This window comes from Miscanthus floridulus, chromosome 14 (assembly GCF_019320115.1).
Source record: "Miscanthus floridulus cultivar M001 chromosome 14, ASM1932011v1, whole genome shotgun sequence".
NCBI lineage: Eukaryota > Viridiplantae > Streptophyta > Magnoliopsida > Poales > Poaceae > Miscanthus > Miscanthus floridulus.
The window spans coordinates 5,835,882-5,861,527 of NC_089593.1; the positions used below are offsets into that span (position 1 = coordinate 5,835,882).

At 46.9% G+C, this 25,646-nt stretch overlaps 1 pseudogene; it reads left to right on the plus strand.

The window, feature by feature from the left end:
- Positions 1-2,369: 2,369 nt before the first annotated feature.
- On the plus strand, positions 2,370-6,374 carry LOC136502566 (uncharacterized; annotated as a pseudogene).
- Positions 6,375-25,646: the final 19,272 nt, after the last annotated feature.

Below are 25,646 nucleotides of genomic sequence, written 5' to 3' on the forward strand. Positions count from 1 at the left end.
CTGTCCTGGGCCTCTGTGCTTGTCAGAAGGAAGGATAGCCCACCTGTCAGAGGCACAGATGCAGCGTAGTTTCCATTGCAGGCAAAGTTTTTTTTAGAAACCAGGTTTATATTTCATTCATAAGTTTTGGTGATTACAGCCCATTTCTTACAAGGACACCCTCGAAAGAAAAGAAAAATACATTCTAGTCCTTGTAACCTCTTCCCGGTCTTCCTCGCCGCCGCTGGCCAGAGCGTAGAGCTTGAGACCGACCTCCTCCCTGATGAAGAAACACAGTTTTTTTCGTTGCCGTCTTGAGCAGCATATCGTATCCGACATGCACTATGAACGCCGAACGACCCGGCCGAAAAAGATGGCCATTGACCATCGCATCGCCAGGCGACGAGGAATCTGACGCCTCAAAGACCGACAGAAACCCCAACTCGTCGGACGACGAGTCACCCTAAGGGCCCGTTCGTTTCGTCTGATTCCCGGCCAGATCGCTTCCTGGTGGTGGGTGGCCCGTACAAAATACGTCAACGTTCCTGGCCGGATCCGTTCCGGCGCTCCATTCCGTGTGAAACAAACGTGCCCTAAAGGGGAACTGAACCACCAAAACAGGTGGGAACTGAAGACCAACCGGATTTCACTTCATGTTGGTAAACATAGCTTCCAAGGTCATCGCCGAAGAAGCGAGCATCAATGATGAAGACAAGGAAGGGACAAAAGAACCCAACGAGATCTGGAGCAAGCACCATAACTCCAGATCCGGGGTGCTTGCATCTCAACAGCTCATCACTGACACCAGAAGACTCACCAGCGCAGCAGAGGAGGAGCTGGAGACCCTTATTCCACAGTCGCAGCGCCGCCTCCACCCAACTAACGCTGCCTAGATCCAAACGACCTATACTAAATAGGTATATGTACAACGGCCACCTCAATCCTCATTCACCATCCCCTCCGGCGCCGATCCGGCCACTGGAGAGGAAGAGGAACGAAGGAAATCGGTGCCGGACGCAGATCGCCCCTTTGTCGCCTCCGCTCAACTGTAGCTGTGGAAGGAGCGAGAAGAAGAACAGCTCTGCAGTTACAGGCAAAGATTAGGAGGGAAGGAGTTTCCTGTTTTCGGGAACGGGGGGCCGTTCTATCCATTAACGGGCCACTCCTGGCTGGCAACCTGAACACAACCACCCCAGTGCACACCATCATGGGGCCGTGCCGTCCCGTACGTCGCCCACGCCGCTAGTCACTTCCCTGCGCATTCCATGTGCAACACCAATAGTTGTAATATACATAAGAAGGCATACGATACACTTGAAACAAGCGTCTTAAACATATACAACTCCAGACGAAACACTTGCAAACATACGTATAAAAACACCTGAAAATACTTGAAACATATGTTTTCAACATGCATGTATATGTAATATCCAGCTCTACTTTTGCAAGATCCAGATAAAACACTTGCAACATACGTCTACAGTAATGAAACATTTAGAAAATACACTTGAAACATCCGTGTATAGCCATTACAACATGTGCAACATCCCGATCTACCTTTGCAACATCAATATACAACACTTGCAACATGTGGTTTTCACCTTTCTTCTTTCGTATGACGCAACACAGAGCGAGGGAACGGTCGCTTCCGGCAAGCTGGCGGACGAGGATGGTGGCGTGGCCTGGCAGCGGCCAGCTGCGCTTGCGCCTGGCCCAGGCCCGGCCAGCGACGACCACCTCTCCTGACTACCTGGCCACACGCGGCGGCCGATGCCGGTGTGGCTGCTGCTAGCGGGCACCGACAGGCAGGGCCGCTAGGGAGGAAGAGGTAGTGATGGAAGGCGGTTAGTGGCGAAGGAGAAAGACGAGCACGGCGCTGCCAGCCACAGGCGCCCCACCCAATGCCATGTCAAGAAGATGAGCAGCTGTGTGGGAAAAAAATATGTCAGGCAGAGAGCTAGAGACTGTCGGACCGTCTATATAGGCTGGATTAATTAAAATAGCGTACCATAGAAAAAAAAAACGTCACTTCCGAACGGGGAAACGGGGACTTTTGTTATCTGTTCTGGGCCCGAGGAGCGACTAGTCGACACACACCCGTGGGCCCACTGCTTAAGGTTACTTAGGGGTTTCAAAAGCTTGTGTTTTCATTTCAACCCAAACGGGATTTCAAAAGTTTCTTTCTTTTTTTTGAAGGTCGCGCAAGCTCGTGTTTTCGGACTCACACAAACCAAACGGGCCCTTATCCAATCCGATTCCGACCCAACACGATCGAGGGGAAGGCCCAATAAAAACATTGGCAGGAGGCCTCTTCGGTTCGCTATAATAAACCCACGACTCCTCTCGTCCCCTTTTCCTTTTTTTTTCCCCCTGTGGTGTGATTTGATTCGATGACGACGACGAGGGGCGGCGATCGTTCGGCATTGGCGGGGCTGCGGCTCCGCCGCCTCATCCCTTTGCTCAGGCGCCACCGCCTCTACCGCGCCTCCCACGTGTACGCCGCCTCACCCATCTCTTCAATTTCTCTCCTCCCCCCGTCTTCCTGATGGATCGAATCAGTTGATGCGATTTGGTTACCCACCAATGGCAATGGCAATGGCAATGGCAATCGCAGCCTGAAGCGGAAGACGTGCGTCTTCTTCGACGCGGCGCGGCTCCGGCGGATGATGCTCCGCGACCGCTGGGCCGCCGCCTCGGCCTACGCCCTCAGCTTCGTCGATTACCGCGACTGCAGCCACGAGGCCGACGAGCTCAACTACCGCATCCTTCTCCTCCGCGTGCTCGCCGCCTTGGCAGCTGGCCAGGCCCGCTCCGTCGAGCCCCTCTTCCGGCGCATCTACGCTTGCATCCAGTTCTTCTCAGAGTACGACCGCATACGCGGGCTCCTACTCGCCATGCGCTCCGACGACACCAAGTGCGCGCCTCTACTACTCGCATTGCGTTGATTGCCTTTCGAGCACTGCAGATATGCATCAGTTGCTGAACCTGTATGTGGCCACTGACCCTGACCGTGACGTTGGTTTCTCTTGCAGGTCCTCCAGGCTATATGGGCGCTTCAAGCCCAGGGCAGTGCAGGGCATTATGGACTTGGTTGCCAAGTGCCCAGAGCTCAACAAAGCCAGTACACGGTCACCCCGCTGCATGTCTCTTGGTCATACTGAGTATGCATCTCATTCAAAGTTTCGGATTGTTAAGCCTGATCCCATCCAATGTCTCTTGGTCATACCGCTCGATCTAGTTATGTAATTGTGCAATTGAGTGAGAAATATGTATCTTGTTGCAGATCATGGCGAAGTACCAGTCATCACAAGAACAAAGCTAGCAGTCTTCCGCACATATCCTCGCCCTTTCCTTTCTAACAAAAAGGTATATTCATTAACTTAAATAAATAGGCGCTTTCTTTGCCTGTTCTGCATCCTGCCACTCAGGCGCTCACACGCGCCTTGCTTTGTTCAGGCCTCCTCAGATCAGTCACAGGATGAATTCTTCAGGTTTGCCTGCATCCCCGTAATATTTGGCATGCAGTGGAAATAACTGTCTTGTGAACATCATCCATTAAGCATAATGCATGATTCTTGTGCCTTGGTATAATTGTTGTATATTTAATGGCATGAGTTACTTACACCTCTAACAAAGCACAACATCTTCCCTGTGCTACTGTTATAGTTTCACATCCATTGTACTACTAAACATCTGGGTACAAATTCTGATTCAGTGATATGAATCACATTTGTTGCTAGTTGTACATTTGACATTTCCATTTGGTTTTCCATGCTATATATGTGCATGCTGGTTTATATATATCAAATAATGGACTAATCACTTAAACCCAAGACCAATTATAGGCCCAATACAGCATCAGTTTCATATTATTTTGGAAATGAAGATATAGCTTTCTATTTCTTAGAATGCATAGCAAGGCACGAGGTACCTAGCTCGGTGGCCTCCTTCTCCTTCAATCTCTCATGCTTAATCAATAACTCAAGCAGTTGATTGGTACATTGTTTTCGTTTTCTTTACTCATGTATCTTGTATGATGAACTTGGCTTCATAGTGCTGTGGATCATGTGCAGGTGAAATTTGGGTGATGCAAAACTTGTCCTTGCTCAAGCAAGGACATACCTTTGAGCCATTATATTGCAAAAATTAACTTGATGCCACACATTCTATGACTCTTGTTTGATTCCTCATGATCTTATCTCTATGATACTTTAGCATAGATCTCATATTATTTCTATCATTCTTTACTTGCCTTTCACAGGTATTGCTTTCTTTAATTTTATTAAACATTGGTTGTCCTCATGACCTCACCTCATGTCTTGCTCTTTTTTTTTTTCTGTCTCATATTCTCACTTGGAATTGTGATGCATATATACAATACAACATAACCTTTTTTGTGCTTGTGCGATACCAAATTTTCTCTTGGCATCATTGTTATATATGCATACACACTTGCACAATTCTTGTACTTTATAAGTACCACCTTTCACTTGAAACTCCTATGCCCTGCAGATGCTCCAAGTACTGCAGCCTTTGCGGTTATGCTGTCTACTTCACCAGCACCAGCTAAAATGTTTCCAGTTTCATCCACTAATGACACAGGTACGAGTACTTGTGTTAATATTTAGGGTAAAGTATACTTTAGGACCTCCAACTATCGTAGAAGTATGGATTTCAACCTCCAACTTCAAAACCGGATAACATTGGCCCTCCAACTCTCGAAAAAGTTCACTTTAGGACCCTGGCCGGTTTTCCAGGCGGTTTTGCATGCACTGTAGCAGTGCTGACGTCAGCGATGACGTCAGCACTTCTTTTTAATTTGCAAAATTGATATCTTTTTATTCGGAGCTCCAAATATAGCAAATAATATATCAATTTTGATCGTCTCGACGAGCTCTTTGCAATGGTGTACTCCGTTTTGTTGTTTGAGATAATTTTATTTCATGAAAAAATAAATATTTCTATAAAACAAGTTATGCAATTAAGCTGACGTATGCAAGTATTTTATATACTTTGTATATTTGTATATGTACAACACCAACATAGTCAGTATATAAAACAGGGAGTTGGACGGTCAATCAGACCTGCCACGATCGTTTAGATATTTTTGAATTAACCTTCCCTAGCTGCGGTTAACTAACTGTCAACATATGACACGATCAAACGATATGTTTACTGCTCCTAGTGTAGTTTTTTCTGTTTTTGTGGTGAAATTAAGTAGCTAGTGGTAGTAGTAGTATTATATTTATCTTGTACCCAAATCCGATACAGTATACGATTCGTGTACACCTGTCCTTTTTCCTTTCCTATGGCTACTATTGCAGCACACAGGAACTGGATGACCATTCGGCCGACCTGTACGTATCTGTTTCCTGGCTGGCATGGCATGAGTATGACCGCATGAAGTGGCAGTGGATAGCTAGATTGAATTGAGGGAGCAGGTAGCAGCAATAGTGAGTGGCTTACTCGTGGTCTAGAATCTTGTGCGGCATCGGTAAGTTGAGCGCGTGCCCCCGCGGGAAGGTCGTCCGGGCGAGGATCTCCGTGGCGTCGGCATTGCGGTGCGCCTCGTCGCCCTCGCGCCCGCCCGACGCGAGGTGGCAGCACACGAAGCAGAATCTTGTGCGGCATCGGTAACTTGTTTTGTAGAAATATTTATTTTTTCATGAAATAAAATTATCTCAAACAATAAAACGGAGTACACCATTGCAAAGAGCTCGTCGAGACGATCAAAATTGATATATTATTTACTATATTTGGAGCTCCGAATAAAAAGATATCAATTTTGCAAATTAAAAGAGAAGTGCTGACGTCATCGCTGACGTCAGCACTGCTACAGTGCCACGCAAAACCGCCTGGAAAACCGGCCAGGGTCCTAAAGTGAACTTTTTCGAGAGTTGGAGGGCCAATGTTATCCGGTTTTGAAGTTGGAGGTTGAAATCCATACTTCTACGATAGTTGGAGGTCCTAAAGTATACTTTACCCTAATATTTATTGTGTGCCACGGTCCTACCTGACATCGTGTCTTCAGCTACCCAGGCAGCAAGCCAAAGAGAGGAAGCTGAAATCACCAAGGCGCCAGCGGCTGCCTCGAATCTTGTTGCTGGGCTTCGCGTCCCACGTCAGCGTCGACCCAACCCACAATACATTGGCCCAGAGTGGATTGCGTGAGTGTCAGGTGCCTCTGGCCGCAAGCCGGCAACAGCTCTGAGCTCTGTATAAGAGGCGTGTGTGCTTGGCTTGGGAGGAACTGGACTTACGAACCTACTGCACGACGGTGGTGGCAGATGGTGGCGAATTGAACTTGATGTAACGCAATTTGTAAACTATTATCGCAGTAGATGACAAGTGGCACTATTATATAGTATACAGAGAAGTGTCCATGTGCATGTCGACCCCTGAAATAGCCTAATGTTCTACTGCTTTTTTGTGGGATGTCTGTATCTTGACCTATGATTATAAGTTAATTCTGTCATCTATGGTCTTGTTCTGGTATTAAACACTAAGGCATGATATACACCTTCTCCCGGAAGTTGTAGATGTTCTGAGCAAGCTCTGTAACAATTTAAGAAAGGGTACAACAGAGGCCACATACAGCTGAAGGGTAAGTGCTGAGTAAGACATACTGTGTTCGAGTGTATTCTTTTAGAAAATCTTGTGTAGCAAATGGATATGTGTTCAAGTGTATTCTTTTAGAAAATCTTGCGTAGCAAATGGATATGCATACAAGTTATGCTGTTCTTTTTCTATATATGCTAGCAAAACATGCATGTGGGTTGTAACCGGAGAAAACAATCGAACTTTTATAGAAAATACGAGGACATGAATGATACATCGCCTGTGGGTTGTAACCTCCCAGCTCGTCCCATTGGACGGGTGACTCGGAACCATCGCCTCCCTCTCCTTCCTCCTCCGAACCTTGCCACCGCCTTCCTCGGTCCAGCTTCACCCGCTCCTTCGCCCACCGCTTCGCCTTCTCCTCATCCTTCTTCTTCTTCCTCTTCTCGATTGCGGCGTGGTTCGCCGCCCTCACGGCCGCGTGCTCTGGCAGCGGCGCGACGGAGGCCCGAAAGCCCAACCCCAACCCCACCGGCAGCTCGACGATGCCCGTGTCCGGCCGCAACGCGGGATGTCCCGGGATCGGGAACACGGCGTCGGACTCCTCCATCGCTTCCTTGATGCGCTGCGCGACCTCGCTGTCGCGGAGCAGCCCCTGGGCGAGCACCGTCCCGCCGAGCTACACGCCAGGCGTCATCCCATACAGCGGGAGGGCACGCGCCATCAGCGGTGCCACCCTCCTCGCTTGATACGCCCCGATGACACCGGCCCCGCGGAGACCATGGTTCTTCAGGAGCGCGATGGCGTCTAGGAGGTCGCGGAGCCTTTTCTTTTCCTTCTCGAGGGGTCCCCACCCCCACACCGGCGGCGCCTCTTCGATTAGGCGTCCGGTAAAGTCCAACAAGGGGGCGGCGGCGGCGTTTGTCACATAGAACCAAAGCGCGTGCCATCCTTTGTTGGACCTCGACAGCGGACATGCCATGTACTCGGTGGACCGGTGGCCCTGGAGGTGGATACCTGCCCATCCCATCGGCACCGATATGTCCCCACTTCTCTCCCTTTTCTTGTGTAGGGAGACGAAGAAGAAGACCTCCATAGCTCGAAGTGGGGTTCGATCCCCAGATACCCTTCGCACAGCGCGATGAAGGTTGTGATGTGCTGGATCCCGTTGGGATTCAGGTGCTGCAACTCGATTTGGTAGTGGTGTAGCAGTCCCCGGAGGAATGGGTGGGGAGGAATCGCGAGTCCACGCTCGTGGAAGGGCGCGAAGGACTCGACGTAGCCGTCGGGCGGCGGCGGCGCCCCCTCACGATCGGGCACAAGCCACTCTATCGCCTTGGTTCTCCCACGGAGAAGACTACGCTTAACAAGGCCTTCCACGCGCGCATGGGTGATGTCAGAGCAATACCACGACTCTATGGGAAGCAAGAGCGGAGGAATGAGAACTTCGCTAGCGGTGGAAGAGCGAGAGCAAGAGATCCGAGCGCTTGCAGTGGAGAAGCAGAGAGGACTTGGCTACGGTTAGGCGTATCAAAGGCGAAGGGTACCCCTAGTTATAGGGGAAGGTGGAGTGAGAAGCGAACCGCCCGCCTTGATCGACGCGCCTGTCGTGCCTCGTCACTTCGCCTCTCTGGGAGTCATGCGCATGCCACCCCCGGTCACCCCATCGAAGGGCGCGCCGGACGACGGTTTGCCCCCTCGATGGGCCAAAAACCGCCACAGGTAAAGAGGGATACGGAGCTAAAAACGCTTCCACGGCCCATTAAAGCCCAAGAGTTCAAAGGTTGGCCCATCAACGGGGTCACAACTGCTCTGGGGCACCTTTAGAGTGAGGGGTGGTTAAGGATGGGCCTGCTAGCAGCCAGCACCCACGTTCGAGTCTTGGTCGGTGCACGGTCCATGGTTTTTCCCGAAGAAAGGCAACGAGCCCTTGGGACCGGTTGAACGGACCTGAGAACTATATAGACTGGCCGTCAGGAATCTAGAGTCGGTCACCAGCTAACCCATACCGGACCCCCACGATCGGGAAGCCGGGGTCCCACTCAGACTAGCCCGTTAACAGCTCACCAAGCACCATGATTCGTCCATCGAGGAAAACATGGCACGGCTCAGCCCCTCCATTTTTATCAAAAAAACGCTTGACGGAGGACGACCACAAGACGAGCTGACCCCTTGACTGGACCGTTGCTACGCGCGGGGGCTCGGGGAAGTTAGACTCGTAAGGAGACCGAATACGCGATCGCATGATAATGGCAGATCGATCGGATCCTATGGAGGGGTTAGAATCAAAAGAGATATTTTCCGACCCCTCGAACCCCGTTGTTGCATGCTCCCGAAGAGTCCAAACACGATGAAAAGGAATCGCGTCCCTACCAAGACATCCCATGGCCCTCAAAGGGAGATCAAGACCCTCAAAATCATTCCATCTGAAAAAGCCTTCGAAGGAGTATCCTACTCCTCCGTAGGCTCGGAGGCTACTGTCGGGTATCCGTATTAGGGATACCTGATAGAAGGAAGCCAATGGGCATGAATGCTAACTCGCCTGGATGGTCAGGAGCATATTTCGGTGTCACCCGACCCCGAAGGTACAGGCGCCGACACGCCTGACCCTGAGGGCGCAGCCTCCGTCTCGCCCGATCCCACGGGCGCGGGCTCCGTCATGTCCGACCCCTTGGGTGTGGACTTCGCCTCACCAGACCCCTCAAAAGGGGATTCCGCCTCGCCCGATGGGGGTCCGTACCGCCCCCAACCACTATGGGTCTAAGAGTACGAACCCAGGGTCAAAATTCTAACATCAGAAAATGAGTAGGTGCGTCTTGACATGACCCGCAGCCACGATGGGCCATACCTGAGGACTCACATCGCCAACAGTGTTGGACGTGCCCACGCTATGCTACCTAATCCACGCACAACTTTCGTCAGAGGTACCTGTTGACCATGCTACTCGCTGGGACAGAATGGGGCGCCACGATCGGCTGACAACGCCCACGTGTAGCGCCAGCGGCGAACAATGTCGCGACGTGGAGCCGTCCCTGTCATCATCTACATGACCGGTGGGACCCACGTAAATGAGATGAAGGGCGCCGCGACTCCGGAGGCCTTCTTCTCCCTCGCTTTTCTCTCTCTCTCTCTCTCTCGTGTAACCTGCGCCTTCTCCTTCATCTATAAAAGGGAAAGCAAGATGCCCCACAAAGGGCACGGAAAAATGACAAAAAATGACTCGAACGGCTCAACAAGTTCGACTAGACTCAACTCCATTCGATCATTCCATCATGAAAGCATCTAGGACCCTAGTTGGGTTTTGGTGATTAATGACAATACGTGATTACTATGACTAACATGTGTTTTGCAGAGGCAATTAAGTTAGGTCATGGTAATGGCAATTGATTGGGCAAAGTGGCAATATCAAATGATCATTCAATCTCAAATGTTCTATATGTTGCTTCTTTGAGTTTCAACTTGCTATCCGTTGGACAATTGTGTGATCTTGGCTTTCAATGCTTGTTTACCGAGAAGGAAGTGGTTGTATCTAAGAAAGATGATGATCAAGTTATATTCGAGGGATTTAGATACAACAACCTATATCTAGTGGATTTTACCTCCGAAGATGCTAACTTGAAGACATGCCTATTCACCAAAACATCACTTGGGTGGCTATGACATAGAAGACTTGCTTATGTTGGGATGAGTTCACTCAAGAAGCTTATAAAGAATGAATTGGTGAGAGGGTTGAAGGATGTGAAATTTGAGAAGGACAAGCTTTGTAGTGCATGTCAAGCTGGTAAACAAGTTGCAAACACTCATCCTACAAAAGCTTTCATGTCAACAACAAGAGTACTAGAGCTCCTTCACATGGACTTATTTGGACCAACAACTTACAAGAGTTTGGGAAGAAATCTTTATTGTCTTATGATTATTGATGACTACTCTAGATATACATGGGTGTTCTTCCTTCATGACAAGACCGAGGTTCTTCATGCTTCAAGAAGTTTGCCAAGAGAGAACAAAATGAGTTTGAAGTGAAGTTCAAAAAGATAAGAAGTGATAATGGAAAAGAGTTTGACAACACAAACATTGAAGCTTATTGTGGTGAAGTTAAGACCAAGCATGAGGTCTTTGTAACATATACTCCTCAACAAAATGGTATAGTTGAGAGAAAGAACCGGACACTTATCACTCTTGCAAGAACAATGCTTGATGAGTACAACACACCCGAAGCTCTATGGGCGGAAGCTATCAACACCGCATGTTATGCATCCAACCGTCTATTTCTTCAAAAGTTTCTTGGCAAGACACCTTATGAGTTACTCAATGGGAAGAAGCCGGACGTATCTTTCTTCCGGGTGTTTGGCTGTAAATGCTACAAGAAGCGGTAACACCTAGAGAAGTTTTAAAGACGTTGTGATATTGGCTTTCTTGTTGGTTACTCATTAAAGTCCAAAGCATATCGAGTATTTAATTATACCACCTGCTTGGTTGAAGAAACATATGATGTGGAATTTGATGAATCTAACAGCTCCTAAGGAGCACATGAGAATCTTGATGATGTAGGTAGTGAACCATTAAGGGAGGCTATGAAGAACATTCAGGTTGGAGACATCAAGCCTAAAGATGATGAAGATGATGTACAAGTGATTGATCCACCTTCTTCATCAAATATGCCACAAGATGGTGACAAAGATAGGAGAGTAGAAAATGAAGATACTCATGTCTCCCATGATCAAATAGTGGCATAAGCTCAAGATGTTGATGCTCCACAACCTCCCCCTCAAGTGGTTGATAGAAGAAATTCACCTCTACTACAAGCTCATCCACAAGATCTTATCATAGGGAATCCTTCAAAGGTGTAATGACTCGATCTCAAAAACTTGCTTCATTTATTGAACATCACTTTTTTATCTCTTGTGTTGAACCTAAGAATATAGAAAAAAGCTCTTCAAGATTCAGATTGGATAAATGCTATGCATGAAGAGTTGAACAACTTCACTTGCAATGAAGTTTGAACTCTCGAAGAGCGACCACAGGGTGCAAGAGTCATTGGAACGAAGTGGGTGTTCCGCAACAAGAAATATGATCAAGGTGTTGTAGTGAGAAAAAAGGCAAGACTAGTTGCAAAGGGGTTCTCTCAAGGTGAGGGGTTGGATTTTGGAGAGACCTTTGCATCAGTTGCAAGACTTGAAGCCATTCGTATCCTCCTTACATATGCATCACATCATCAAATCAAATTATATCAAATAGATGTTAAAAGTGCATTTTTAAATGGCTTCATAAATGAACTAGTCTATGTTGATCAACCTTTCAGGTTTGAAGACCCTAGATATCCTAATCATGTTTATAGGTTGTCCAAGGCGCTATATGACAGTGATATCCATCACTGTCATAGTAGCCTGCGGCACTAGAGTCAGCTAAAATCAGGTTGTTTACGTCAATACCTACATGGTTGGAGTTAGGGCCTGTCTGCGACTGCTCCACCAGGTCCAGATTCATCAAAATAGTTCCACTCAAAAAAAAGTTATCCAAACGCTCTAGCTCCAACAAATTCGGATTCACCAAAATGGTGGATGTAGGAGCCAGATTCACCATTTTGGTAGAGCTCCTCTAGGGGTGCTCCACCAACTCAAGTTTGGTGGAGTTAGGGAAAATTACTCACCATTGTCGCTGGTTGCACACGTATCGGTTTATTTTCTAATTTTTCTATCGAGTCTTCTTCCTTGACGAGCCATCTGCCGCACATAATTCCTCTGCTTCAGTGCCCACGCCGGAAGACTAGGGCCGCGTGAGCCACGCCTCACCATGGCCAGCCACTGTGAGCTCCTCGTGCACCATGGCCGTGCGCGCCCTGCCGCCGCCCAGGCCATGAGGGCCCAGCCACGAGTGCCCTGGCCATGCGCGCTGAAAGGTCCTTGTTGGTTTTGGTAATTGAGTGACAACCTAGGTGGACTAATTGTGTTTATGTGAGATACACAGGTGATTAGTCCACAGGTACATGTGTGTGAGCAACATATGCCATGGAGGTGAAAATGGCTTGGAGATGTTGCAAAGCTCACACATGTGATGATGAAGGAGCTTAAATGCACATGAGACATGACATTGAGTCATGTGATCAAGGTGGAGAAGATCAAGACAAGACTTGGCTTGATGGACCGGTTGCAAGCGTGAAGAGCAAGTCGAAGGCTTTGGAGTGATGGACCGCATGGCGATGAAGCTTGAGCAAGACTTGGCGCCGATGGACGATGGCAACGGTGAAGAGCAAGTAAAGTCAAGATCGATGAACCAATATGATCATGTGATGATATGAAGTGGATCATATCATTGTTGACCGTGTTGGTGCATGTGTTGCATCGACATTGGAGGAGATGGAATGGAATGCGCAAGGCAAAGGTATAACCTAGGGCATTTCATTTCACCGGTCATAGGTGTGTAGAGAAGTTTATGACCAGGTTTAGGATAGATGGCCGTACTATCAAGAGGGGCAAACTTGTTTGCATATCGGTCATCTAGTGCCACTCGAGTGATCTAACTTTGCATTGTCGCTAGGATCGAGTGGCGTGGTAAGTTGAGTGGCTAACATCCTTTGGGAAATGATTGTGAAAATGCTAACACACATACACATGATGGTGTACACTTGGTGGTGTTGGCACATTTACAAAGGAGGTGGTGTTTGCAGGGGTGAGATGGGTTTGGGTCCCTCTCGACACCGCAGAGTGGCCAACGGGACAAGAAGTCACATCAACGCCATACCGACCAAGACAGGGCGCGGCTGGGATCACCGGCCACTATGTTCTGGTGCTGTGCCCACGATCAGCGCCTGCTCTATACTGTGCCACGTAACCCCTGCCCCGGAGATAACGCGGCATGGGGAGTCTAGTCCGGGTCACCATAGCATCGAAATCAGTGTATGAGACCAACTGTTCCCTCCAAGCCACGGCAATTTACATCAGGGTCTCGGCAACCTCAGGATTCACGTCTGCCGAGACCCCCGCGATGGCTCGCCCTCGGCACCAACTGAGCCTCGGCTTCTCGCGCAGTCAACACACAGTGACCCACACGTCGACCACCACGCCTGCTTCAAGGTAACACTGGAGCTCCCACAACGCATAGGATCGGATGTGACCGGCGCGTCACCCTAGTACTTCAAGGACGAGACCACTCCGTCGCCCACACCGCCACAAGTAAAAGGCTACAGGGCTCGGACATGCCGCCTCCGTTCGCACAACGCCATGTAGCTAGCGCATGTATCACCCTTGTCCCCCCCTTTAACTATAAAAGGGAGGGACCAGGGCTGTTTCTAGGGGGGAGACGGACGATTAGGCCTATGCCCACGCAACGAACTCACGCATGAACACACAGACGAACGCTCGAGCTTCCCCGCTGTCTGAGATCAACATCTCAAGCAATCCACGCTGCTCCACGTAGAGACCTGGGACTAGCTCCCTCTCTCGCCCTACTTGTTACTGTCGGGTACCATAAAATGGGGTACCCCGAGCGTATACCAAAAGAATCACTTAAACCCCATCAAAAACAAAGCCAAAGGGTAAGCCATTTGTTAAACCCCAGCCCCATCCGAGCCCGTCGGCTCTCCGCCTCGCTCCTGGCCTCACACAGGAGGTCTCGACGGCCTGCTAAGTCTCCGCCTCGCGAGAGGCCTCACACGGGGGGCCTCGATGAGGAACCAATTCTCCGTCTCGCCCGAGGCCCCGCGCGTAAAACCTCAAACGAGACAGCGATTCTCCGTGTCGCTCGAGGCCGGCTCGACAATAACCCGTCGCTTCTGCCTCGACCGAGCTCCCCGACAGAACGTCACGTCCCATTAATGCGTCAACCACTCTCGCAATCTCAGCCGGACGACGCCTCGACACCGCAGAGTGGCCAACGGGACAAGAAGTCGCATCAACGCCATACTGACCAGGACAGGGCGTGGCTGGGATCACTGGCCACTGTGTTCTGGTGCTGTGCCCATGATCAGCGCCTGCACTATACTGTGCCACGTAACCCCCACGCCAGAGACAACGCGGCATGGGGAGTCTAGTCCGGGTCACCATAGCCTCGAAATCAGCGTACGAGACCAATTGTCCCCTCCAAGCCTCGGCAATTTACATCAGGGTCTCGGCAACCTCGGGATTCACATCTGCCGAGACCCCCACGATGGCTCGGCCTCGGCACCAACTGAGCCTTGGCTTCTCACGCAGTCAACACACAATGACCCGCACGCCGACCGCCACGCCCGCTTCAAGGTAACACTGGAGCTCCCACAACGCATAGGATCGGATGTGACCGGCGTGTTGCCCTAGTACTTCAAGGACGAGACCACTCCGTCGTCCACACCGCCACAAGTAAAAGGCTACAGGGCTCAGACATGCCGCCTCCGTTCGCATGACGTCGTGTAGTTAGCGCATGTATCACCCTTGTTCCCCCCCTTCAACTATAAAAGGGAGGGACCAGGGTCGTTTCTAGGGGGGAGACGGACGATTAGGCCTATGCCCACGCAACGAACTCACGCATGAACACACTGACAAACGCTCGAGCTTCCCCGCTGTCTGAGATCAACATCTCAATCAATCCATGTCGCTCCACGTAGAGACCTAGGACTAGCTCCCTCTCTCGCCCTGCTTGTAACCCCCTACTACGAGCACTTCGGTGCAAGGAATACAAGATCGATCTCTCAAACTGGACGTAGGGTGCTCATTACCTGAACCAATATAAACCTTGTGTCTCTTTGCATCATCATCCGGGATTTAGAACACGCAGTACAAATTTACTAGTTGGTTGAGGGAACGGGCGGCGGGGAGGCTCACATGTCCCTCATCCCCTGTAGGAACGACGAACATGGATAAGGGAACAAGAAATAATGAGAAACGGGGAGGCCTCGAGGGCTGCAGCGGCACGTGACTTACCAGTGAGAGGAACCCCTGCGACAGGCGCATCGCGTAGGGGGTTAAGCCACCGCCCCTCAGCTTCGCCTCCACCGTCTCCCTCACCCGGCAAAGAATTTCCTTGTTGGAAAGGGCGGAGGCAGACATCTGGATGCCCTCGATTGGCTCATCCGGCCTCATCTCGCAAGACTACAATGGTACGCGCAAGCACCGAGTAGTAAGAGGTGTGCAAACCTCACTAAACACTAGGACTAAACCTAGAGCAAACGCATAAGCGGTGGTCTAACTAACCTAAGCACTTCGCAAAGCACCTACGCTAATCACCGAATGTATCGCTAAGCACTATGCGAGTGGAGACCACTAAAGTGGTGTATCAACACCCTTGGTATGTTTCCTCAGCTCTCCACTTCTCAAATGGCCGGTTGGGGGTCTATTTATAAGCCCCATAGAGAAAGTAGCTATTGAGGGCGAAACCTAGCTTTCTGCTACTGATCGGACGCTGTTGTCGTCCTGACCGGACGCGTCCGGTTGTCCCAACCGTTGAGCGCGCGCGTAGAGATCAGACGCACTACCGAGTCTGGTCATCATCGACCGGACGCATCCGGTCGCATTTACGCCACTTTGGAACCTCTCTGGACATGATCAGACGGTGCACTTTGTGCGTCCAGTCATCCAGTGCCGCTGCGTCCGGTCCTCACTGAGTTGTTGCCGCGATGATGAATAGTGAAGTCCGTGCGTTCGGTCACTGCCTCGCTCAGCGTCCGGTCACTGTTGCTGATGCCTGCTGTTGTCGAGCAACTGATCGAACACGTCCAGTCCTTATAGGGCCGCATCCAGTCACCTCTGCTGAGCTCGTTTCTTCGTGATCTTGCGTCCGACTTGGTTCCCATCTTCGTGCTTAGACTTTGCTTGATATCTTGGGTCTTCTCTTATGCTTCTAGGGTGTTGCTTATGGTGTTGATCGTGGGATCATCATGTCGCCTTCGTCCAAGTCACGTCTTGCACCCTATTGAACTATAAAATAATTACTTGCAAAATCATTAGTCCAATTTGGTTGTGTTAGTCATCAAACACCAAAATCCAAAGTAAATGGTCCTATGGTCTATTTTCTTTACAATCTCCCCCTTTTTGATGATTGATGACAACACGACCAAAGCAAGCAAATAATAAGAATTTAGGAATTTTAAAAACTAACTACTTGCTAGGATGCAATGCAAAGGTGAAAGCTCTAGTTTAGTTTTGGTGAATTGATGAAACCCTAAGTGCTAACCTAGTTTATCAAGTGATCATGAGATAGGTAGCACACTTCAAGTGGAGAAGCTAATGAAGATCATAACATGACAATGGTGATGGCATGGCGATGATCAAGGGCTTAAACTTGAAAAGAAGAAAGAGAAAAACAAAAAGCTCAAGGCAAAGGTATAATTTGTAGGAGCTATTTTGTTTTGGTGATCAAGACACTTAAAGAGTGTGATCATATTTAGGTTTGATAGCCGTACTATTAAGAGGGGTGAAACTCATGTCGGAATGCGGTTATCAAAGTGCCACTAGATGCTCTAATTCATTACATATGCATTTAGGATCTAGTGGAGTGCTAACACCCTTGAAAATGTTTATGAAAATATGCTAACACATGTGCACAAGGTGATACACTTAGTGGTTAGCACATTTGAGCAAGGGTGAAGAAGACGGAGGAGATGCCAGTGTCGGTCAAGTGAGCGGACGCTAGATCTGAATGCACCAGACGCTGACTGCCTGAGTCCGGTCGTGCTGACTCGGTAGTACAGTGGCTAGGGTTTACCACCGGACGCTGGGCTATGTCCGGTCGAGGTGGACCGGACGTGTCCGGTCGAGGAAAAACGGATTTGGACCCTTACTGTACTCGACCGGACACTGGGGCTTCAGCGTCCGGTCAGTTTTTTCCGGATCGTCCGGTCAGCTTCATAGCCGTTGAAATCTGACGAACAGCGTTTGAAGCTGGTGACGCATGGCGTCCATCGGGCGACCGGACGCTGAGGGCTGGCGTCCGGTCAGTATGACTAGAGCGTCCGGTCAGAGCGCTGTGTGCCCAGTGAAGGGGTACAGCGGCTCTATTTCGTGGGGGCTTGTATTTAAGCCCCATGGCCAGCTATGGCTCATATCTTTGGCCATTTTCATTGACATAGCAACCTTGTGAGCCTAGCCAAAGTCCTCCCACTCATCTCCATCATTGATTCATCATCATAGTGAGATTGAGAGTGATCCAAGTGCATTGCTTGAGTGATTGCATCTAGAGGCACTTGGTGTTCGTGTTTCGCTGCGGATTTCACTTGTTACTCTTGGTGGTTGCCGCCACCTAGATGGCTTGGAGCAGCGAGGATCGTTGAGCAGAGGGTGGTGATTGTCTTCGGCTCTGATCGTGGTGATTGTGAGGGGTTCTTGACCTTTCCCCGGTGGAGCAACAAAAGGTACTCTAGTAAATTGCTCGTGGCTTGTGTGATCCTCATCTTGTGTTGGTTGTGTGGCACCCTATTGAGGGTTTGGCGTGTGAAGCCAATTAGCGTGTGAACCTCCAAGTGAGTGAATTGCCACAACGAGGAGTAGCTTGCCGGCAAGCAAGTGAACCTCGGTAAAAATCATTGTGTTTATCTTTTGATTCCGAGGTGATTGGTCTTCATTGTTATTCATTCTTGTGATTGATTGGTTCATTCATCTTCACGGTGGTATAATCTTCTTGATCACTCTCTTTATATTATCGCAAACTAGTTGACAAGCTCTTTAGTGTAGTTAGTTGTGAGAGCTTGCTTGCTTGATTAGTGTGGCTCTTTAGTTAGCTTTTGAGAGCACACTAACATAGAGTAGTATCATAGCTATTGTGTGAATAGATACTATCTAAACTAGAATTGTGATAGGTGGCTTGCATTTTGAGTAGGCTAGTGCAACACTTGCTTCGCCTCATAATTGTCTAACCATTTTGTTAAGTGTTGTTGTAGAAATTTTATTTGGCTGTTCACCCCCCTCTAGCCATTAGGACCTTTCAAGTGGTATCAGAGCCAAGGTCACCGTTATTTGAGGCTTAACAACCTTCGGTGTTAAAATGGCTCAAATCAACAACACCAAGAAGCCACCCCAATTTGATGGCACAAATTATCCTTATTGGAAGTCAAAGATGACCACACATATCAAGTCAATCAATAGAAAGGTGTGGAAGGTGGTAGAAACCAAAATTGAGATTGATGATCCGGAGAATCCCACCACGGTCGAAGAAGTACTTCTCCAAAACAATGACATTGCTCTAAGTGCTATTCATGATGCAATTGATAAGAGAACATTTGAGCAAATCAAGAATATTGAGATGGCTCATGAGGCTTAGAAGAAGTTGGAAGAATCATTTGAGGGCACTCAAGCCGTGAAGGGTGCAAAGGCATACATTATCAAAGAGAAGTTTGCAAGCTTCAAGATGAAGGATGATGAGAGTGTGCCGGAAATGTTCCATAGGCTTCAAGTGCTTATCAATGATCTCAAAGCACTTGGAGAAGAAGTAAAGGATAAAGACTTTTCCCATAAGTTCTTGAGATGCTTACCCTCAAGATTTGGTATATTGGTCACTATTCTAGTGAGGAGTGGTTTGGACACCATGATACCAAACCAAGTGTTGGGAGATATAATGACCGATGATACTTATAGAGATGATGATGAGAAGGAAGAAAATAAGGAGAAGAAAGATGAGAAGAAGGATGAGAAGAAGAAGAGCGTGGCATTCAAAGCCACATCATCTAAGGGCAAAGCAAAGCAAGATACATCAAGTGAAGAAGATGAATCATGGGATGATGATGATGATGAGAAGATGGCTCTATTTGTCAAGAGATTTGGCAAGTTCATGGTGAAGAAGGGCTACCGTGCTAGAAGAAAGAAGTCTTCATCCAAGAACAAAGAAGAGTCAAGAAGGTGCTTCAAGTGTGGAAGCAAAGATCATCTTGTTGCTCAATGCCCATACAATAGTGATAATGATGATGACAACAAGAAGAACAAGAAGAAGGACAAGAAGGAAAAGAAAGAGAAAAAGGACAAGATGGCCTTCAAGAAGAAGAAGGGTGGTTCCTATGTAGTCACTTGGGATAGTGATGCTTCCTCAAGTGATGATGATGATGATAGTGATGATCACAAGACCACCAAGAAGAAGGTTCTTGCAAGTATCACCATCAATGAGAAGCCTTCTCTCTTCAAATCTTCATCATGGTTCATGACTAAGGCCACTAAGGTACAATCTTATGATGATGAAAGTGATGAAGAACATGTTGATGATAATGAATATGAAAATGAAAATGATAGTGATAGTGATGATGATGAACCTACTAAGGATGAATTATTTGACATGCTAGAAGATGCTAAAGAACACTTCGACATTAAGAGAAGGGAATGCAAGAGCTTGAATAAGGAGGTAAAAGCCCTTAAGCAAGCTCTTGATGAGCTCAAAGCAACTCATGAGAAGCTAGAGGAAGCCCATGAGAAGCTTGGCAAGGCTCACAAAAGGCTTGAAAAAGCGCATTCCACTTTGCTTAATGAACAAGATAAAAAGAAGCATGTTGAAACTTATGATATAGGTGTAACTTGTGATTTAATTGATACATCACTATCTATGCCTATCATTGTTGCTACTACTAACCCTTCTTGTAGCACTTCCACTTCTACCTCATCTAGTAGTGAAGGTCTCACTTGTGATGCCTCACTAGTGGTTGAGAATGAGAACCTCAAGAAGGAGGTCACTAAGCTCACTCACACCTTAGCTAAGGCTTATGGTGGTGAGGACCGCTTGCTTATGTGCTTGGGTAGCCAAAGAGCTTCTCTCTATAAAGAGGGATTGGGCTATACCCCCAAGAAAGGCAAGGCGGCCTTTGCTCCTCACAAGACTAGTTTTGTGAAGAACAATGGTTGGTTTTGCACTAGTTGCAAGCAAGTGGGTCACAAAGAGCAAGAATGCAAAAAACAAGAGCAAAAATGCTAATGTATCCTCCATTAAGCTTGATTCATGCTATATGCTTACTAGGGGTACAAATAGTGTAAAGGCTAAGTTCATTGGTAAACCATGGATGGACTCAAAGAAGAAAGCCATTTGGGTACCAAAAAGCCTAGTGACTAACCTTCAAGGATCCAAGCAAGTTTGGGTACCTAAAAAGAATTGATCTTCTTTTGTAGGTCAATTACAAAGCCGGAGGAAGGCATTGGGTTCTTGATAGTGGGTGCACTCAACACATGACCGGTGATGCAAGAATGTTCAACTCAATCAACACCAATGGCAATGATGGTTATGATAGTATCACATTTGGTGACAATGTCAAAGGCAAGGTTAAGGGGCTTGGTAAGATTGCAATATCCAATGACATGAGCATATCCAATGTATTGCTAGTTGAGAGATTGAATTTCAATTTGCTATCCGTGGCTCAATTGTGTGATCTTGGATTCAACATATTTGGAGTAGATGATGTAGAAATTATAAGTGTAGATGGCTCTAACTTGATCTTCAAAGGCTTTAGATATGAGAATCTATACTTGGTTGATTTCAATGCTAGTGAAGCTAGATTATCTACATGCTTGTTCACTAAGTCTAGCATGGGTTGGTTATGGCATAGAGGGCTTGGTCATGTTGGAATAAAACAATTGAATAGATTGGTTAAGCATGACTTAGTTAAAGGCTTGAAAGATGTTGTGTTTGAAAAGGATAAGCTTTGTAGCTCTTGTTAAGCCAGCAAACAAGTTGGAAACACCCATCCTAAGAAAAGCATGATGAGCACTAGTAAAGCATTTGAGTTATTACACATGGATTTGTTTGGGCCAACACAATACACTAGTATCGGTGGTAACAAATATGGATTTATGATAGTGGATGATTACACTAGATACACTTGGGTATTCTTTCTAGTGGACAAAAGTGATGTGTTTGCAACATTCAAATCATTTGTCAAGGGCATTCACAATGAGTTTGAAACAACCATCAAGAGAGTTAGAAGTGACAATGGTAGTGAGTTCAAGAACACTAGAATTGATGAGTTGTGTGATGAATTTGGAATTAGACATCAATTCTCGGCCAAGTACACACCCCAATCAAATGGCCTTGTTGAGAGGAAGAATAGAACACTCATTGATATGGCAAGGTCTATGCTTAGTGAGTACAATATGAGTCAATCTTTTTGGGCCGAAGCTATCAACACGGCTTGCTATTGTAGCAATCGCCTCTATTGTCACCAATTGAAAGAAAAGACACCATATGAGCTCTTGAATGGTAGAAAGCCCAACATTGCATATTTTTAGGTCTTTGGTTGTAAATGCTATATCTTGAAGAAAGGCACAAGATTGGGCAAGTTTGACAAGAAATGTGATGAAGGATTCCTACTTGGCTATTCCACCACAAACAAAGCATATAGAGTTTGGAATTTGGATAGTGGTACTCTTGAGGAGGTTCCTGATGTTGAATTTGATGAAACCAAGGGTTCACAAGTAGAAGATGAGAACTTGGAAGATGTTAGAGGCATTCAACTTTCAAATGCCATGAAGAACATGGATATTAGTGAATTAAGGCCTAGGCAAGTAAATGATGATGAAGATGATCAAGTGCAAGTGCTCTCTAACTCAAATGTGCAAGATGATACAAATCAAGTTAGTGCAAGTGGATCTCATGAAAATGAACAAGATCAAGTGGCTAGTACATCATCTCAACCCAATGATCAAGCAAGTGCAAGCAATCAAGTTCCAATACTCTAACCAACAAATATTGCAAGAGATCATCCTTTGGACACTATAATTGGAGATATTTCAAGAGGTGTACAAACAAGATCAAGATTGGCATCATTTTGTGAACACTTCTCATTTGTGTCATCCATTGAACCAAAGAAGATAGATGAAGCTTTGAAGGATGTTGATTGGGTGAATGCTATGCATGAAGAATTGAATAACTTCATAAGAAATCAAGTATGGGAATTAGTAGAGAGACCAAAGGGACATAATGTGATTGGAACCAAATGGGTCTTTAGAAACAAGCAAGATCAAGATGGGATAGTAGTAAGGAACAAAGCAAGATTGGTAGCACAAGGCTATACACAAGTTGAAGGTCTTGACTTTGGAGAAACATATGCCCCTGTTGCTAGATTGGAAGTAATAAGAATCTTGCTATCCTATGCTTGTGCTCACAATATCAAGCTCTATCAAATGGATGTCAAGAGTGCATTTCTCAATGGCTACATCAATGAAGAAGTATATGTTGAGCAACCTCCTGGTTTTGAAGATAATAAGAAGCCCAACCATGTGTATAAGTTAAAGAAGGCATTGTATGGCTTGAAGCAAGAACCTAGAGCATGGTATGAGAGATTGAGGGACTTCCTCCTCTCTAAAGGGTTCACAATGGGCAAGGTTGACACCACTCTTTTCATCAAGAAGATTGAAAAAGATCTATTTGTGTTGCAAATATATGTTGATGATATCATATTTGGATCAACCAATCAAGAATTTTATGATGAGTTTGGAAAGATGATGGCTAATGAGTTTGAGATGTCTATGATTGGAGAGTTGAGTTACTTCCTTGGTCTTCAAATCAAGCAATTGAAGAATGGTACATTTGTAAGTCAAGGCAAGTACATCAAGGACATGATCAAGAAGTTTGGTATGATTGGTAGCAAAGTCATTAGCACACCAATGGAAACAAATGGCAACTTGGATAGTGATGCAAGTGGAAACATGGTGGATCAAAAGTTATATCGGTCTATGATTGGAAGCCTACTCTATGTGACCGCATCAAGACCAGATGTCATGTTTAGTGTATGCATGTGTGCAAGATTTCAAGCCTCACCAAGAGAAAGTCATTTGAAGGCTACAAAAAGGATATTGAGGTACTTGAAGCATACACCAAATATTGGTTTGTGGTATCCCAAAAGAGCAAAGTTTGAGCTAGTTGGTTACTCCGACTCGGATTATGTGGGATGCAAGGTTGAAAGGAAGAGCACATCGGGCACATGTCAATTATTGGGAAGATCACTTGTTTTATGGTCATCAAAGAAGCAAAATAGTGTTGCATTATCAACCGCCGAAGCCGAATACATATCCGCCGGTAGTTGTTGTGCATAAATACTTTGGATGAAGGCCACTTTGTGTGACTTTGGAATCAAGTTCAAGAAAATACCATTGCTATGTGATAATGAGAGTGCAATCAAGTTGACAAACAATCCAGTTCAACATGCAAGAACAAAGCACATTGATGTCCGCCACCATTTCATAAGAGATCACCAACAAAAGGGGGACATTTGCATTGAGAGTGTAGGCACCGAAGATCAACTTGCCGACATATTCACCATGCCATTGGATGAGAAAAGGTTTTGCAAGCTAAGGAATGAGTTGAACATATTAGATTTCTCAAATATGTGTTGATGCACTCCCCACTCATATGACATATTCATATGTTTGCTTGCATGGCACAAGTATTAAAGTTAAACATCCATGCTTGTGTGACGAATGTTTAGTTGTAAGATTGAATGATGAAATGAAATCACTAGATAACTTTCATTTCCAAGTAAGTCTTTACAAGTGGTATCTTTCTAAAGTATGTTTCCAAGTGGTATTGAGCTAACCATGGTGCTAAGGATGGTATAATGGTGCACTCCGATTGGTATCACGCTTCAAAAGTCCATCTTTTATATCTTAGCATCATGTGGTAGACATTGACTCCTATATTTCCTATCTAAGCATATGTGCAGGCTTCAATCCAAACTCTTAGCACATATGTAGGGGGAGCAATTGCTACCATTTGGGGTTCATAAAACTTGTCCATATCCTTTTACAAATGATAAATATGCTTGGGCAAGCAACATGGATTCAATTGAATTTTATTTCATATTTTTGTATAAGGGTTGTCATCAATTACCAAAAAGGGGGAGATTGAAAGCTCTAGTTTGGTTTTGGTGAATTGATGAAACCCTAAGTGCTAACCTAGTTTATCAAGTGATCATGAGATAGGTAGCACACTTCAAGTGGAGAAGCTAATGAAGATCATAACATGACAATGGTGATGGCATGGCGATGATCAAGGGCTTAAACTTGAAAAGAAGAAAGAGAAAAACAAAAAGCTCAAGGCAAAGGTATAATTTGTAGGAGCTATTTTGTTTTGGTGATCAAGACACTTAGAGAGTGTGATCATATTTAGGTTTGATAGCCATACTATTAAGAGGGGTGAAACTCGTGTCGGAATGCGGTTATCAAAGTGCCACTAGATGCTCTAACTCATTACATATGCATTTAGGATCTAGTGGAGTGCTAATACCCTTGAAAATGTTTGTGAAAATATGCTAACACATATGCACAAGGTGATACACTTGGTGGTTAGCACATTTGAGCAAGGGTGAAGAAGACGGAGGAGATGCCAGCGTCGGTCAAGTGACCAGACGCTGGATCTGAATGCACCGGACGCTGACTGCCTGAGTCCGGTCGCGCTAACTCGGTGGTATAGTGGCTAGGGTTTACCACCGGACGCTGGGCTGTGTCCGGTCGAGGTGGACCGGACGTGTCCGATCAAGGAAAAACAGATTTGGACCCTTACTATACTCAACCGGACACTGGGGCTTCAGCGTCTGGTCAGTTTTTGCCGGACCGTCCGGTCAGCTTTGTAGCTGTTGAAATCTGATGAACAGCGTTTGAAGCTGGTGACGCGTGGCGTCCATCGGGCGACCGGACGCTGAGGGCTGGCGTCCGGTTAGTATGACCAGAGCATCTGATCAGAGCGTTGTGTGCCCAGTGAAGGGGTACAACGGCTCTATTTCGTGGGGGCTTCTATTTAAGCCCCATGGCCGGCTATGGCTCATATCTTTGGCCATTTTCATTGACATAGCAACCTTGTGAGCCTAGCCAAAGTCCTCCCACTTATCTCCATCATTGATTCATCATCATAGTGAGATTGGGAGTGATCCAAGTGCATTGCTTGGGTGATTGCATCTAGAGGCACTTGGTGTTCATGTTTCGCTGCGGATTTCACTTGTTACTCTTGGTGGTTGCCGCCACCTAGACGGCTTGGAGCAGCGAGGATCGTTGAGCAGAGGGTGGTGATTGTCTCCAGCTCCGATCGTGGTGATTGTGAGGGGTTCTTGACCTTTCCCCGGTAGAGCGACAAAAGGTACTCTAGTAAATTGCTCGTGGCTTGTGTGATCCTCATCTTGTGTTGGTTGTGTGGCGCCCTATTGAGGGTTTGGCGTGTGAAGCCAATTAGCGTGTGAACCTCCA